This window comes from Oncorhynchus kisutch, unplaced genomic scaffold (assembly GCF_002021735.2).
Source record: "Oncorhynchus kisutch isolate 150728-3 unplaced genomic scaffold, Okis_V2 Okis09a-Okis19a_hom, whole genome shotgun sequence".
In the NCBI taxonomy this organism is placed as follows: domain Eukaryota; kingdom Metazoa; phylum Chordata; class Actinopteri; order Salmoniformes; family Salmonidae; genus Oncorhynchus; species Oncorhynchus kisutch.
Genome location: NW_022261985.1, coordinates 17894572 through 17909413, shown reverse-complemented (window position 1 = coordinate 17909413; position 14842 = coordinate 17894572).

The following is a 14842-nucleotide window of genomic DNA, read 5'->3' as shown; positions in this document are numbered from 1 at the left end:
CTCTCCTAGAGAGAGAGATAGAGGTAGATATACACCCTCTCCTAGAGAGAGAGAGGTAGATATCCACCCTCTCCTAGAGAGAGATAGAGGTAGATATCCACCCTCTCCTAGAGAGAGAGATAGAGGTAGATATCCACCCTCTCCTAGAGAGAGAGATAGAGGTAGATATCCACCCTCTCCTAGAGAGAGATAGAGGTAGATATCCACCCTCTCCTAGAGAGAGAGATAGAGGTAGATATCCACCCTCCCCTAGAGAGAGAGATAGGTAGATATCCACCCTCTCCTAGAGAGAGAGAGAGGTAGATATCCACCCTCCCCTAGAGAGAGAGATAGGTAGATATCCACCCTCTCCTAGAGAGAGAGAGAGGTAGGTATCCACCCTCTCCTAGAGAGAGAGAGAGGTAGATATCCACCCTCTCCTAGAGAGAGATAGAGGTAGATATCCACCCTCTCCTAGAGAGAGAGATAGAGGTAGATATCCACCCTCCCCTAGAGAGAGAGATAGGTAGATATCCACCCTCTCCTAGAGAGAGAGAGAGGTAGATATCCACCCTCCCCTAGAGAGAGAGATAGGTAGATATCCACCCTCTCCTAGAGAGAGAGAGAGAGGTAGATATCCACCCTCTCCTAGAGAGAGAGAGAGGTAGATATCCACCCTCCCCTAGAGAGATAGAGGTAGATATCCACCCTCCCCTAGAGAGAGAGATAGGTAGATATCCACCCTCTCCTAGAGAGAGAGAGAGGTAGATATCCACCCTCCCCTAGAGAGATAGAGGTAGATATCCACCCTCTCCTAGAGAGAGAGATAGAGGTAGATATACACCCTCTCCTAGAGAGAGAGAGAGGTAGATATCCACCCTCTCCTAGAGAGAGAGATAGAGGTAGATATCCACCCTCTCCTAGAGAGAGAGATAGAGGTAGATATCCACCCTCTCCTAGAGCGAGAGATAGAGGTAGATATCCACCCTCTCCTAGAGAGATGGAGGTAGATATCCACCCTCTCCTAGAGAGATGGAGGTAGATATCCACCCTCTCCTAGAGAGAGAGAGGAAAATGTCCACCCTCTCCTAGAGAGACAGAGGTATATACTCACCCTTTCCTAGAGCGATAGAGGTAGATATCCACCCTCTCCTAGAGAGAGAGATAGAGGTAGATATCCACCCTCTCCTAGAGAGATAGAGGTAGTTATACACCCTCTCCTAGAGAGATAGAGGTAGATATCCACCCTCCCCTAGAGAGAGAGATAGAGGTAGATATCCACCCTCTCCTAGAGAGAGAGATAGAGGTAGATATCCACCCTCTCCTAGAGAGAGAGATAGAGGTAGATATCCACCCTCTCCTAGAGAAAGAGAGGTAGATATTCACCCTCTCCTAGAGAGAGAGAGAGGTAGATATCCACCCTCTCCTAGAGAGATAGAGGTAGATATACACCCTCCCCTAGAGAGAGAGATAGAGGTAGATATCCACCCTCTCCTAGAGAGAGAGATAGAGGTAGATATCCACCCTCTCCTAGAGAGAGAGGTAGATATCCACCCTCCCCTAGAGAGAGAGAGAGAGGTAGATATACACCCTCTCCTAGAGAGAGAGATAGAGGTAGATATCCACCCTCCCCTAGAGAAAGAGAGGTAGATATCCACCCTCCCCTAGAGAAAGAGAGGTAGATATACACCCTCTCCTAGAGAGATAGAGGTATATACTCACCCTCTCCACTTTGTCTTCCTTCCAGTCTTCTCCCAGCGTGTCTGTCTCCTTGTGGCTTTTCCCCATCTCTCCCAGGAACGCATAGTCCTCCTCCTTACACATCCCTCTCATGGACTACAGAATGACATCATCACATCCCTCTCATGGACTACAGATTGACATCATCACATCCCTCTCATGGACTACAGAATGACATCATCACATCCCTCTCATGGACTACAGAATGACATCATCACATCCCTCTCATGGTCTACTGAATGACATCACATCCCTCTCATGGTCTACAGAATGACATCATCACATCCCTCTCATGGTCTACAGAATGACATCATCACATCCCTCTCATGGACTACAGAATGACATCATCACATCCCTCTCATGGACTACAGAATGACATCATCACATCCCTCTCATGGACTACAGAATGACATCATCACATCCCTCTCATGGACTACAGAATGACATCATCACATCCCTCTCATGGTCTACTGAATGACATCATCACATCCCTCTCATGGACTACAGAATGACATCATCACATCCCTCTCATGGACTACAGAATGACATCATCACATCCCTCTCATGGTCTACTGAATGACATCATCACATCCCTCTCATGGACTACAGAATGACATCATCACATCCCTCTCATGGTCTACTGAATGACATCATCACATCCCTCTCATGGACTACAGAATGACATCATCACATCCCTCTCATGGACTACAGAATGACATCATCACATCCCTCCCATGGACTACAGAATGACATCATCACATCCCTGTCATGGACTACAGAATGACATCATCACATCCCCCTCACTGGGATGACATCTGTCACATTCAAAACAGCTGGGACCTGGAATCTCATGACTCTAAAAAATGAGCTCTTACTTGGAAAAATGATTTTGAACGGGAAACCAACTCAGAAACTCTGGCATCTTGCTGCGTTTAAAACAGGAAACTCTGAAAAATGTAAGGTCAAATCATTGTTTGTTCAAATCACACGTTGTTTTGAACACGTCATTATGCCACGTTCATAACTCTGAAATATCCAACTTGCTGATACGTTGAAAGCTGCACGTGTATAACTGTAACCAGTTAACAATTCGTACATTTCAGAGTTTCCTAGTTCCGACTAGTACTTGACCGCGGCCATCCCCCTCGTGAACTACAGAACGACATCATGATCTAATAACATCCCCCTCGTGAACTACAGAACGACATCATGATCTAATAACATCCCCCTCGTGAACTACAGAATGACATCATGATCTAATAACATCCCCCTCGTGAACTAGAGAATGACATCATGATCTAATAACATCCCCCTCGTGAACTACAGAATGACATCATGATATCATAATATCCCCCTCGTGGACTACAGAATGACGTCATGATCTCATAACATCCCCCCCATGGACTAGAGGAGGAGACTGATTGTGCTTTTAAGACAACTGGGAACTCAGGGGGGTAAAAAAAGTTCAAATCATGATGTAAGTGATCTTCAGGTCAGAAGGTCGGAGCTCTAGAAAGATGCCTGAGTTCCCGCGTTGGAATTCCCGAGTTGGATGACCGCTCAAAATGATTTGTCCCAGTTTGAGCAAATTTTTTCCAGAGTTCCCAGTTTGTCATGAAGGCACTGAAGTCTTAGTGTACAAGAACCCAGGAGAGAACCATGTAAGTCCCAGTGAGATGCACATGTCTTTGTTAAATTTGGACAACAGTTACTACACTTACCTTAGACATGGGAATCCCTTCAAACTTAACAACATGGTCCATCCTGGACAGGAAGGACACAGTTACTACACAGTTACTACACACACAGGTAAAGTTACTACACAGTTACTACACACACAGGTACAGTTACTACACAGTTACTACACACACAGGTACAGTTACTACACAGTTACTACACACACAGGTACAGTTACTACACACAGCTACAGTTACTACACAGTTACTACACACACAGGTACAGTTACTACACAGTTACTACACACACAGGTACAGTTACTACACACAGCTACAGTTACTACACAGTTACTACACACACAGGTACAGTTACTACACAGTTACTACACACACTGCTACAGTTACTACACAGTTACTACACACAGGTACAGTTACTACACAGTTACTACACACACAGCTACAGTTACTACACAGTTACTACACACACACACAGGTACAGTTACTACACAGTTACTACACACACAGGTACAGTTACTACACAGTTACTACACACACAGGTACAGTTACTAAACACACAGCTACAGTTACTACACACACAGCTACAGTTACTACACAGTTACTACACACACAGCTACAGTTACTACACACAGCTACAGTTACTACACAGTTACTACACACACTGCTACAGTTACTACACAGTTACTACACACAGGTACAGTTACTACACAGTTACTACACACACAGCTACAGTTACTACACACACAGCTACAGTTACTACACAGTTACTACACACACACACAGGTACAGTTAATACACATTTAATACACACACAGCTACAGTTACTACACAGTTACTACACACACAGGTACAGTTACTACACAGTTACTACACACACAGCTACAGTTACTACACAGTTACTACACACACATCTAGAGTTACTACACAGTTAGTTACTACACACACATCTAGAGTTACTACACAGTTACTACACGTACAGCTACAGTTACTACACAGTTACTACACACACAGCTACAGTTACTACACAGTTACTACACACACAGCTACAGTTACTACACACACAGGTACAGTTAATACACAGTTACTACACACACAGCTACAGTTACTACACAGATACTACACACAGCTACAGTTGATACAGTTACTACACAGTTACTACACAGTTACTACACACACATCTACAGTTACTACACAGTTACTACACACACAGCTACAGTTACTACACACACAGGTACAGTTAATACACAGTTACTACACACACAGCTACAGTTACTACACAGATACTACACACAGCTACAGTTGATACAGTTACTACACAGTTACTACACAGTTACTACACACACATCTACAGTTACTACACAGTTACTACACACACATCTACAGTTACTACACAGTTACTACACACACAGCTACAGTTACTACACAGTTACTACACACACATCTACAGTTACTACACAGTTACTACACACACATCTACAGTTACTACACAGATACTACACACAGCTACAGTTAATACAGTTACTACACACACAGCTACAGTTAATACACAGTTACTACACATGTACAGTTACTACACACACAGCTACAGTTACTACACAGTTACTACACACACATCTACAGTTACTACACAGTTACTACATACACAGATACAGTTACTACACAGTTACTACACATGTACAGTTACTACACACACATCTACAGTTACTACACAGTTACTACATACACAGGTACAGTTAATACACAGTTACTACACACACATCTACAGTTAATACAGTTACTACACACACAGGTACAGTTACTACACAGATACTACACACACAGCTACAGTTACTACACAGTTACTACACACACAGCTACAGTTACTACACAGATACTACACACAGCTACAGTTGATACAGTTACTACACAGTTACCACACAGTTACTACACACATCTACAGTTACTACACAGTTACTACACACACATCTACAGTTACTACACAGTTACTACACACACAGCTACAGTTACTACACAGTTACTACACACACATCTACAGTTACTACACAGTTACTACACACACATCTACAGTTACTACACAGTTACTACACACACAGCTACAGTTACTACACACACAGGTACAGTTAATACACAGTTACTACACACACAGCTACAGTTACTACACAGATACTACACACAGCTACAGTTGATACAGTTACTACACAGTTACTACACAGTTACTACACACACATCTACAGTTACTACACAGTTACTACACACAGCTACAGTTACTACACAGTTACTACACACACAGCTACAGTTACTACACAGTTACTACACACACATCTACAGTTACTACACAGTTACTACACACACATCTACAGTTACTACACAGATACTACACACAGCTACAGTTAATACAGTTACTACACACACAGCTACAGTTAATACACAGTTACTACACATGTACAGTTACTACACACACAGCTACAGTTACTACACAGTTACTACACACACATCTACAGTTACTACACAGTTACTACATACACAGATACAGTTACTACACAGTTACTACACATGTACAGTTACTACACACACATCTACAGTTACTACACAGTTACTACATACACAGGTACAGTTAATACACAGTTACTACACACACATCTACAGTTAATACAGTTACTACACACACAGGTACAGTTACTACACAGATACTACACACACAGCTACAGTTACTACACAGTTACTACACACACAGCTACAGTTACTACACAGATACTACACACAGCTACAGTTGATACAGTTACTACACAGTTACCACACAGTTACTACACACATCTACAGTTACTACACAGTTACTACACACACATCTACAGTTACTACACAGTTACTACACACACAGCTACAGTTACTACACAGTTACTACACACACATCTACAGTTACTACACAGTTACTACACACACATCTACAGTTACTACACAGTTACTACACACACAGCTACAGTTACTACACACACAGGTACAGTTAATACACAGTTACTACACACACAGCTACAGTTACTACACAGATACTACACACAGCTACAGTTGATACAGTTACTACACAGTTACTACACAGTTACTACACACACATCTACAGTTACTACACAGTTACTACACACAGCTACAGTTACTACACAGTTACTACACACACAGCTACAGTTACTACACAGTTACTACACACACATCTACAGTTACTACACAGTTACTACACACACATCTACAGTTACTACACAGATACTACACACAGCTACAGTTAATACAGTTACTACACACACAGCTACAGTTAATACACAGTTACTACACATGTACAGTTACTACACACACAGCTACAGTTACTACACAGTTACTACACACACATCTACAGTTACTACACAGTTACTACATACACAGATACAGTTACTACACAGTTACTACACATGTACAGTTACTACACACACATCTACAGTTACTACACAGTTACTACATACACAGGTACAGTTACTACACAGTTACTACACACACATCTACAGTTAATACAGTTACTACACACACAGGTACAGTTACTACACAGATACTACACACACAGCTACAGTTACTACACAGTTACTACACACACAGCTACAGTTACTACACAGATACTACACACAGCTACAGTTGATACAGTTACTACACAGTTACTACACAGTTACTACACACATCTACAGTTACTACACAGTTACTACACACACATCTACAGTTACTACACAGTTACTACACACACAGCTACAGTTACTACACAGTTACTACACACACATCTACAGTTACTACACAGTTACTACACACACATCTACAGTTACTACACAGATACTACACACAGCTACAGTTAATACAGTTACTACACACACAGCTACAGTTAATACACAGTTACTACACATGTACAGTTACTACACACACAGCTACAGTTACTACACAGTTACTACATACACAGATACAGTTACTACACAGTTACTACACATGTACAGTTACTACACACACATCTACAGTTACTACACAGTTACTACATACACAGGTACAGTTACTACACAGTTACTACACACACATCTACAGTTAATACAGTTACTACACACACAGGTACAGTTACTACACAGATACTACACACACAGCTACAGTTAATACAGTTACTACACACACAGGTACAGTTACTACACAGTTACTACACATACAGCTACAGTTACTACACAGTTACTACACATACAGCTACAGTTAATACAGTTACTACACACACAGCTACAGTTACTACACAGTTAGTACAGTTGACATATTGCAGTAAACTTTACACACACACATGCTCCCCAGTTAGCAAATACATAGTTAAACACACACACACACACACACACACACACACACACACACACACACACACACACACACACACACACACACACACACACACACAGTTGGTAAATTCACAGTTAAACACTAATAGTTAGTTACCATGCCAACAGCTCCACACTCACATTCACATTAAACCTTCTCACACAATACTCATTGTCTATTAGTACTACTACTGCAATACTCATTGTCTATTAGTAGTACTACTGCAATACTTATTGTCTATTAGTACTACTACTGCAATACTCATTGTCTATTAGTACTACTACTGCAATACTCATTGTCTATTAGTACTACTACTGCAATACTTATTGTCTATTAGTACTACTAATTTAAGAATACTAATTCAAATAGAATATGTTATTTGCATTTGTTCCAGTATTGTCCTACTATAAGCTACTGTCCTAGTCAAGGCAGTCAGATGCACTGACCTGAGGCCTGGTCTGGTAGGCTGCAGCCTTCTGTGTGTCTCTGTAGAGTCCTCTGGTCTGTCTCTCTGTGTCTCTGTAGAGTCCTCTGGTCTCTCTCTGTGTGTCTCTGTAGAGTCCTCTGGTCTGTCTCTCTGTGTGTCCGTAGAGTCCTCTGGTCTGTCTCTCTGTGTGTCCGTAGAGTCCTCTGGTCTGTCTCTCTGTGTCTCTGTAGAGTCCTCTGGTCTGTCTCTCTGTAGAGTCCTCTGGTCTGTCTTTCTGTAGAGTCCTCTGGTCTGTCTCTCTGTGTCTCTGTAGAGTCCTCTGGTCTGTCTCTCTGTGTCTCCGTAGAGTCCTCTGGTCTGTCTCTCTGTGTGTCTGTAGAGTCCTCTGGTCTGTCTCTCTGTAGAGTCCTCTGGTCCGTCTCTCTGTGTGATGTCCCGTTGTTTGTCCACTGATCACTATTATAGCCAGTGTGTGTCCAGTGATCCTCCCATGTTACAGCGTGACCACACGTCTCAGAGATGGCAGCTATTTCAGCAGCGGCTTGTCAGAAGTGGCACTCTCCCACTAATAAAGAAACGCTGCCACGGGGTGACTGATGGAGCTGCTGGGGGTGTCGTTCCACCACGGGGTGACTGATGGAGCTGCTGGGGGTGTCGTTCCACCACGGGGTGACTGATGGAGCTGCTGTGGGTGTCGTTCCACCACGGGGTGACTGATGGAGCTGCTGGGGGTGTCGTTCCACCACGGGGTGACTGATGGAGCTGCTGGGGGTGTCGTTCCACCACGGGGTGACTGATGGAGCTGCTGGGGGTGTCGTTCCACCACGGGGTGACTGATGGAGCTGCTGGGGGTGTCGTTCCACCACGGGGTGACTGATGGAGCTGCTGGGGGTGTCGTTCCACCACGGGGTGACTGATGGAGCTGCTGGGGGTGTCGTTCCACCACGGGGTGACTGATGGAGCTGCTGGGGGTGCCGTTCCACCACGGGGTGACTGATGGAGCTGCTGGGGGTGTCGTTCCACCACGGGGTGACTGATGGAGCTGCTGGGGGTGTCGTTCCACCACGGGGTGACTGATGGAGCTGCTGGGGGTGTCGTTCCACCACGGGGTGACTGATGGAGCTGCTGGGGGTGTCATGCTACCACAGGTGACTGATGGAGCTGCTGGGGTGTCGTTCCACCACGGGGTGACTGATGGAGCTGCTGGGGGTGTCGTTCCACCACAGGGTGACTGATGGAGCTGCTGGGGGTGTCGTTCCACCACGGGGTGACTGATGGAGCTGCTGGGGGTGTCGTTCCACCACGGGGTGACTGATGGAGCTGCTGGGGGTGTCGTTCCACCACGGGGTGACTGATGGAGCTGCTGGGGGTGTCAGGACACCACGGGTTGACAGATGGAGCTGCTGGGGGTGTCATGACACCACGGGGTGACTGATAGAGCTGCTGGGGGTGTCGTGCCACCACGGGGTGACTGATAGAGCTGCTGGGGGTGTCGTGCCACCACGGGGTGACTGATGGAGCTGCTGGGGGTGTCGTTCCACCACGGGGTGACTGATGGAGCTGCTGGGGTGTCGTTCCACCACGGGGTGACTGATGGAGCTGCTGGGGGTGTCGTTCCACCACGGGGTGACTGATGGAGCTGCTGGGGGTGTCGTTCCACCACGGGGTGACTGATGGAGCTGCTGGGGGTGTCATGCCACCACCCACAGGTGACTGATGGAGCTGCTAGGGGTGTCAGGACACCACGGGTTGACTGATGGAGCTGCTGGGGGTGTCATGACACCACGGGGTGACTGATAGAGCTGCTGGGGGTGTCGTGCCACCACGGGGTGACTGATAGAGCTGCTGGGGGTGTCGTGCCACCACGGGGTGACTGATGGAGCTGCTGGGGGTGTTAATGCTCTTCCCTGAGGCTCTGACGGGGGGTTGGGTGTTGTGGGTTGTCATGCCACCACGGGGTGACTGATGGAGCTGCTGGGCCTGTCAATGCTCTTCCCTGAGGCTCTGATGGGGGGGTTGGGTGTCATGTCAGCCGGGGGACTGTTGTCATGTTTGTGTTGTTTGCCAGACCTGGGTACCACCCACTACAGAATGTGCCTGGGCTGGCAGTGATTTACCCATGAGGTCACCATTCAAGCCTCAGTAACACAAGAAGAGGAAAGGACAGGAGAGAGGGATCACTGGCCTAGAAGAGGACACGACAGGAGAGAGAGGGATCACTGGCCTAGAAAGGACACAACAGGAGAGAGAGGGATCACTGGCCTAGAAGAGGACACGACAGGAGAGAGAGGGATCACTGGCCTAGAAGAGGACACAACAGGGGAGATGGATCACTGGCCTAGAAGAGGACAAAACAGGAGAGAGAGATGTTAACTCTCTGAGAGGCTTATGTCTTCTTTATCTGTTGTCAGGAGGGAGTCTTGACAGGGATGAGTGTTAACTCTCTGAGAGGCTTTATCTGTTGTCAGGGGGAGTCTTGACAGGGATGAGTGTTAACTCTCTGAGAGGCTTATGTCTTCTTTATCTGTTGTCAGGAGGGAGTCTTGACAGGGATGAGTGTTAACTTTCTGAGAGGCTTTAACTGTTGTCCTAACGGGACATCACACACAAAAGCTGTCCTTGGTGCTAAATACGGCTGCTAGAATCCTGACTAGAACCCAAAAATGTGATCATATTACTCCAGTGCTAGCCTCTCTACACTGGCTTCCTGTCAAAGCAAGGGCTGATTTCAAGGTTTTACTGCTAACCTACAAAGCATTACATGGGCTTGCTCCTACCTATCTCTCTGATTTGGTCCTGCCGTACATACCTACACGTACGCTACGGTCACAAGACGCAGGCCTCCTAATTGTCCCTAGAATTTCTAAGCAAACAGCTGGAGGCAGGGCTTTCTCCTATAGAGCTCCATTTTTATGGAACGGTCTGCCTAACCATGTCAGAGACGCAAACTCGGTCTCAACCTTTAAGTCCTTACTGAAGACTTATCTCTTCAGTGGGTCATATGATTGAGTGTAGTCTGGCCCAGGAGTGAGAAGTTGAACGGAAAGGCTCTGGAGCAACGAACCGCCCTTGCTGTCTCTGCCTGGCCGGTTCCCCTCTTCCAACTGGGATTCTCTGCCTCTAACCCTATTACAGGGGCTGAGTCACTGGCTTACTGGGGCTCTCTCATGCCGTCCCTGGAAGGGGTGCGTCACCTGAGTGGGTTGATTCACTGATGTGGTCATCCTGTCTGGGTTGGCGCCCCCCCTTGGGTTGTGCCATGGCGGAGATCTTTGTGGGCTATACTCAGCCTTGTCTCAGGATGGTAAGTTGGTGGTTGAAGATATCCCTCTAGTGGTGTGGGGGCTGTGCTTTGGCAAAGTGGGTGGGGTTATATCCTTCCTGTTTGGCCCTGTCTGGGGGTGTCCTCGGATGAGGCCACAGTGTCTCCTGACACCTCCTGTCTCAGCCTCCAGTATTTATGCTGCAGTAGTTTATGTGTCGGGGGGCTAGGGTCAGTTTGTTATATCTGGAGTACCTCTCCTGTCCTATTTGGTGTCCTGTGTGAATCTAAGTGTGCGTTCTCTAATTCTCTCTTTCTCTCTCTCTCTCTCTCTCTCTCTCTCTCGGAGGACCTGAGCCCTAGGACCATGCCCCAGGACTACCTGACATGATGACTCCTTGCTGTCCCCAGTCCACCTGGCCGTGCTGCTGCTCCAGTTTCAACTGTTCTGCCTTATTATTATACGACCATGCTGGTCATTTATGAACATTTGAACATCTTGGCCATGTTCTGTTATAATCTCCACCCGGCACAGCCAGAAGAGGACTGGCCACCCCACATATGCTCTCTCTAATTCTCTCTTTCTTTCTCTCTCTCGGAGGACCTGAGCCCTAGGACCATGCCCCAGGACTACCTGACATGATGACTCCTTGCTGTCCCCAGTCCACCTGACCGTGCTGCTGCTCCAGTTTCAACTGTTCTGCCTTATTATTATACGACCATGCTGGTCATTTATGAACATTTGAACATCTTGGCCATGTTCTGTTATAATCTCCACCCGGCACAGCCAGAAGAGGACTGGCCACCCCACATAGCCTGGTTCCTCTCTAGGTTTCTTCCTAGGTTTTGACCTTTCTAGGGAGTTTTTCCTAGCCACCGTGCTTCTACACCTGCATTGCTTGCTGTTTGGGGTTTTAGGCTGGGTTTCTGTACAGCACTTTGAGATATCAGCTGATTTGATTTGTCAGGAGGGAGTCTTGACAGGGATGAGTGTTAACTCTCTGAGAGGCTTTATCTGTTGTCAGGGGGAGTCTTGACAGGGATGAGTGTTAACTCTCTGAGAGGCTTTATCTGTTGTCAGGAGGGAGTCTTGACAGGGATGAGTGTTAACTCTCTGAGAGGCTTATGTCTTTATCTGTTGTCAGGGCTATTCCAGGAAATACAGAGCACACAGGGAGCATCCCAAAGAGCACCCTGTTCCCTAGGGGCCCTGTTCAAATGCATCACACTCTATGGGGAATAGGGTGCTATAGGGCCCTGGTCAACAGTAGTGCATTATATAGGGAATAGGGTGCTATAGGGCCCTGGTCAACAGTAGTGCACTATATAGGGAATAGGGTGCTATAGGGCCCTGGTCAACAGTAGTGCACTATATAGGGGAATAGGGTGCCATAGGGCTCTGGTCTAAAGCAGTGCACTATATAGGGGAATAGGGTTCTATAGGGCCCTGGTCTAAAGCAGTGCACTATATAGGGGAATAGGGTTCTATAGGGCCCTGGTCTAAAGCAGTGCACTATATAGGGGAATAGGGTGCCATTTGGGATGTAATCTAAGACTACACACTCCTGATATTTATAGACAGACAACTTGTGTTGTGGCTCACTGCTGCTGGACTTCCTGTTCCTGCTGTGGGCGGGGGGGGGTCCGAGGATTGACGGGGGGAGCCCAATTCCCAACTCAGCAGGACTGCATCCTGGAGCGATGTTTGTCCAAATCTCTGGCCTCGTTCCGCTGGGCAGGACTGGAGCTGGGGGAGAGAGCCTGGGGTTGGTCTAGGTGAGAGGGGATGTGGCTGGGTCAGGCTGGGGGAGAGAGCTTGGGGTTGGTCTAGGTGAGAGGGGATGTGGCTGGGTCAGGCTGGGGGAGAGAGCTTGGGGTTGGTCTAAGTGAGAGGGGATGTGGCTGGGTCAGGCTGGGGGAGAGAGCCTGGGGTTGGTCTAGGTGAGAGGGGATGTGGCTGGGTCAGGCTGGGGGAGAGAGCCTGGGGTTGGTCTAGGTGAGAGGGGATGTGGCTGGGTCAGGCTGGGGGAGAGAGCCTGGGGTTGGTCTAGGTGAGAGGGGATGTGGCTGGGTTTGGTAAACATACTGACGGGGAGGAGGAGTTGGGCTGGGTCAGGCTAGAATGGGACCGGTGATGAGTAATGGAGTCCTGCTGCAGTCTCTGTCCCTTCTCTCTTTCCTGTCAGTCCCTCCGATCTCTCTCTCCTCTCTGCAGTAAAGGTCACATCTCCCCTGTTAAACTAACCTTGGCTGATTTACTCTCCCTCTCTACCTCTCCCTCTATCTCCCTCTCTATCTCCCTCTATCTCCCTCTCTATCTCCCTCTACCTCTCCCTCTATCTCCCTCTCTACCTCTCCCTCTATCTCCCTCTCTATCTCCCTCTCTATCTCCCTCTCTATCTCCCTCTATCTATCTCCCTCTCTCTCTCTCTCTCTCTCTCTCTCTCTCTCTCTACCTCTCCCTCTACCTCCCTCTCTACCTCCCTCTCTCTCTCTCTCCCTCTATCTCCCTCTCTACCTCCCTCTCTACCTCTCTCTCTCTCTCTCTCTACCTCTCTCTCTCTCTACCTCCCTCTCCCTCTACCTCCCTCTCTATCTCCCTCTCTCCCTCTCTACCTCTCTCTCTCTACCTCCCTCTCCCTCTACCTCCCTCTCTATCTCCCTCTCTCCCTCTATCTCCCTCTCTACCTCCCTCTACCTCTCCCTCTATCTCCCCCTCTATCTCCCTCTACCTCTCCCTCTATCTCCCCCTCTATCTCCCTCTATCTCCCTCTCTCTCTCTCTCTCTCTACATCTCCCTCTCTACCTCCCTCTCTACCTCTCTCTCTACCTCCCTCTCCCTCTATCTCCCTCTCTACCTCTCTCTCTCTACCTCCCTCTCCCTCTACCGCTCCCTCTATATCTCCCTCTCTACCTCCCTATCTACCTCTCTCTACCTCCCTCTCTACCTCTCTCTCTCTCTCTCTCTCTCTCTACCTCCCTCTCTACCTCCCTCTCTACTTCTCTCTACCTCCCTCTCTACCTCTCTCTCTCTCTCTCTCGCTCTACCTCCCTCTCCCTCTCTACCTCTCCCACTCTACCTCTCCACCTCACCCTCTCTACCTCTCCCTCTCTACCTCTCCCTCTATCTCCCTCTCTACCTCTCTCTCTACCTCCCTCTCTACCTCTCTCTACCTCCCTCTCTACCTACAGTTGAAGTCAGAAGTACATACACTTAGGTTGGAGTCATTAAAACTCATTTTTCAACCACTCCACAAATGTCTTGTTAACAAACTATAGTTTAGTCGGTTAGGACATCTACTTTGTACATGACACAAGTAATTTTTCCAACAATTATTTACAGACAAATTATTTCACTTAAAATTCACTGTATCACAATTCCAGTGG